Raw genomic sequence first — 4,320 nt, 5'->3', positions numbered from 1 at the left:
TTAACTAACAAGTTATAAGTACATGAATCAAAAATTATGGAAAAGTAAAAGAAAAGATTCTTTCATTGTTTTACAAACCCTCCCCCAGGTCCCCTCCGCCGTGTAGCCCTCGCTCTAGACTCCTGTGATGATAGAAATACCTAGTCACATATCTCTTTTACACAGTTTTCTCCCTCCTTTGTTTCAGTGCAGTATACATTATTGAACAACATGTGCATAATTGTAATCCCAGCACAGGAAGAAGCAAGTAAAGGCACCAAAAAAGTTGTGGAAGAATTACTAGAGGAAAACGTTCCAGGCGTAATGAAGAATGAGAGAATATATATTCAAGAAGCTCAGCGAACACCATATAGAATAGACCCCAAAAGAAAAAAAACACCAAGACATATCATAGTTAAATTTGCCAGAACCAAAGATAAGGAGAGAATCCTAAAATCAGCAAGGGAGAAAAAAAAAAGAGTAACCTAAAAGGGAGAGCAGATAAAATTGAGTGCCAATTTCTTAGCAGAAACCATGCAAACAAGAAGACAGTGGAAGGGCATATGTCAAGCACTCAAAGAACACAACTGTCAACCAAGAATACTGTACCCAGCAAAACTGTCCATCAAATATAAAGGAGAGATCAAGATATTCACAGAAAAACAGAACCTAAAGGAGTTTGTAAAAACAAGATCAGCATTGCAGGAAACACTGAGAGATGTCCTTCTTACACGGGTGCCACAAAAAGCAGGATGGACCAAAGTAACTAGCAACAACACCAAAAAGAACTAACACAATGAAAGCAATAAAACCCTGGCTTTCAATAATCATACTGAATGTGTATGGTCTGAATGCACCACTGAAGAGAAGAAGAGTAGCAGTTGGATAACAACCCCAAATCCATCAATATGCTATCTACAAGAGACATACCTGAAAAACGAAGATAGACTAAAAAGGATGGGAAAAAAATATACCAAGCACATGGTAACCAGAATTTTTCTGCTTTTAGCAGGAGTAGCAATAGTAATCTCTGATAAAATAAATTTCAAAGCAAAAACCATCACAACAGACAAGGAAGGTCACCACATAATGCTTAAAGAGTCAATAGAACAAGGGAGCATAACAATAATAAATATCTATGCACCAAATGAAAGATTTGAAAAATATATAAAACAAACATTAACAAATCTGAAAAAGGAAATAGACAACACTACTATAGTAGTTGGAGACTTCAAAACACCCCTTTCAAGAAAAGGTAGAACTACCAGAAAAAAACTTAACAAAGATGCTCAAGAATTAAACCACGGATAAACCAACTCGACCTCATAGATATATATATATATATAGGCTAATGCTCTCCCCAAAACACAGAATACCTTCTTCTCCAATGTGCATGGAACATTCTCCAGATCATATTTTAGGTCACAAGGCAAGCATCAATAAATTAAAAAAACATTGAAATAATACAAAGCATCCTCTCAGACCACAATGCTACAAAATTAGAAATTAATAACAAGAGGATAAAGGAGAAAAAAACCACACATTTGGAAGCTGAACAACACCTTGCTTGAACATGAGTGGGTACTAGAAGAAAAAAAAAATGAAATAAAAAAGTTTCTTGAAACAAATGACAATGAAAACACCAAATAGTCAAAGCAGTAATAAGAGGTCAATTTACAGCAATAAGCAAACATATCAAAAGGCAGGAAAAAAATGACCATTGACTCTCTAACCCAACATCTGCGACAAATGGAAAAAGAACAGTAAGAAAACCTGACACCTCTAAAAAAACCTGAAATCATAAAAATTAGAGCATTTATAAGCAAAATAGAAAACAGAAAAAAAAATTGAAACCATCAACAAAACAAGGAATTGGGCCTCTTGCGCTCTTATCTTAATGGCGGTTGGTGGCTGCTGAGCCGGTCGCAGATAACTGCTGCTCACCCTAGGAAGCTTTTTCCTGTCTCCTACTTTCTTTTGGCCAAGCTCCCCAACATGTCTGCGGTGCTGCCCAATCGCTCGCAGATCGGTTGGCCCCAGGGAGTCAACCAGTTCGGCAACAAGTACATCCAGCAAACTAAGCCCCTCACGCTGGAATGCACCATCAACCTATACCCTCTTACTAATTATACTTTTGGCACAAAAGAGCCCCTATATGAAAAGGACAGCTCTATTGCAGCCAGATTTCAACGCATGAGGGAAGAATTTGATAAAATTGGAATGAGGAGAACTGTAGAAAGAGTTCTGATTGTACATGAATACCGCCTACCTCATGTGTTAATGCTATAGCCGGGAACAGCCTTTCTCCAATTACCTGGCGGTGAACTTAATCCAGGAGAAGATGAAGTTGAAGGACTAAAACGCTTAATGACAGAGATACTAGGTTGTCAGGATGGAGTCCTGCAAGACTGGGTCATTGATGACTGCATCGGTAACTGGTGGAGACCAAATTTTGACACCTCAATACCCATATATTCCTGCACATTTATCACAAAACCTAAGGAACATAAGAAATTGTTTCTGGTTCAACTTCAAGAGAAAGCCTTATTTGCTGTTCCTAAAAATTGCAACCTGGTAGCTGCACCATTGTTTGAATTATATAACAGTGCACCAGGATATGGATCCATCATTTCTAGTCTCCCTCAGCTCTTGAGCAGGTTCAATTTATATACAAGTGAATTCTGCACACTGGAGAAAAGAAGTCGTCTGTGTGAGCACAGCTATCAACAGTGTAGAATAAGAAACAGTGTAGAATAAGAATGGTCAGGGTGGACAAGGATTGTTTTCCTCTTTCCTGATCCCTCAGTGCTCCCTAATTTCCATTATTTGAATAGTAAAGTTAATATGAGTAACTAGATAGTGCTGTAAACACATGTGATAATGTTTAATTTACTTTTGGTTCTATTCATACTTTTTTGTACAACATTAAACAAGTGGACTTCTATTTGTATTTTTAACTTCACATTAAAGTTTTAAAATTCTTAAAACAACAACAACAAAACCAAAGCAAAAAAAGAAAAAAACGAAAAAAAACAAACCCCAAGGAGTTGGTTCTTTGAAAAGGTCAATAAAATCGACAAACCACTAGCAAAACTAACAAAAGAAAAGAAGGAAAAGACACAAATAATCCAAATAAAAGATGAAATGGGCAATGCCACAACAGGACCAACTAAAAGAAAAAGGCTAACATTGTAAAACTATGAAAAATTATACTCAAACAAACATGAAAATCTAGAGGAAATGGACAAATACTTAAAAATTCACAACCTACCTAAGCTGACGCCAACTGAAATTGACCACCATTACAAAAGAAGAAACTGATAAAGGTAATACAACAACTTCCAGCCAAAAAGAGTCCTGGACCTTTACAAGTGAATTTTATCAAACATTCACAGAACTGTCACCAATCTTACATAAACTATCTCAGAAAATGGAAAAAGATGGAATTCTCCCAGACTCATTCTATGAAACAAACATATCCTTGATATCAAAACCAGGTAAAGACATCACCAAAACAGAAAACTATAGGCCAATATCTCTCATAAACATAGATGCAAAAATCTTGAATAAAATCTTGGCCAGTAGAATCCAACGATACATCAAAAAAATAATTCACTATGACCAAGTGGGATTCAAAACAGGTATGCAAGGATGGGTCAACATAAGGAAAAAAAAATCAATATAATTCATGACATTAACAAAGCAAAGAACAAGAATCACATGATCCTATCAACTGATACATAAAAGGCCTCTGACAAAATCCAACACACTTTCCTGATTAAAACATTCAACAAAATAGGATAAGAGGGGAATTTCTACAACATAGTAAAAAGTATATACGCAAACCCGAGCACCAACATTGTTTTCTGTGGAGAGAGATTAAAGGCATTCCCCTTGAGCACAGGACCTAGGCAAGAATGCTTATTATCACCTCTCCTATTCAGTATTGTATTGGAAGTCTTAGTGATAGCAATAAGGCAAGAGAAGAAAATAAGAGGTATTCAAATTGGCAAAGAGGAGGTAAAATTATCTCTCTATGCAGATGATCACTTAATGTCAAGAAGACAAAGATTCTCACCACTGGGCCAATTGGCAGCATCAGGATGGATGGCGAAGAGATTGAGATTGTTCACAGCTTAAGTTTGCTTGACTCCACAGTCAACACCCTCAGCACCAGTAGCCAGGAAATTAAAAGATGTATTGCCAAGGGAAAGTCTGCTGTTAGGGACCTTTGCAAAGTACTGAAGAGCAATGGTGTCTCTTTGGAGACTAAGGTGTGTCTGATACAGGCCATGGTCTTTGCTACCACTTGTTATGCATCAGAGAGTTGGACAGTGACTA

The 4,320-nt window shown here is 36.9% G+C and overlaps 2 pseudogenes; one reads left to right on the top strand and one right to left on the bottom strand.

The window, feature by feature from the left end:
• LOC102864795 overlaps positions 1–1,976 on the bottom strand; it is an 18,535-nt pseudogene extending 16,559 nt beyond the window's left edge.
• Positions 1,975–2,736, top strand: LOC102864386 (annotated as a pseudogene).
• The last annotated feature ends 1,584 nt before the right edge of the window (positions 2,737–4,320 follow it).

This window comes from Elephantulus edwardii, unplaced genomic scaffold (genome assembly GCF_000299155.1).
Source record: "Elephantulus edwardii isolate Elephantulus edwardi_28Jun2011 unplaced genomic scaffold, EleEdw1.0 scaffold00184, whole genome shotgun sequence".
NCBI lineage: Eukaryota > Metazoa > Chordata > Mammalia > Macroscelidea > Macroscelididae > Elephantulus > Elephantulus edwardii.
The sequence above is the reverse complement of the archived record's forward strand: the minus strand, read 5'-3'. Positions and strand labels throughout refer to the sequence as shown.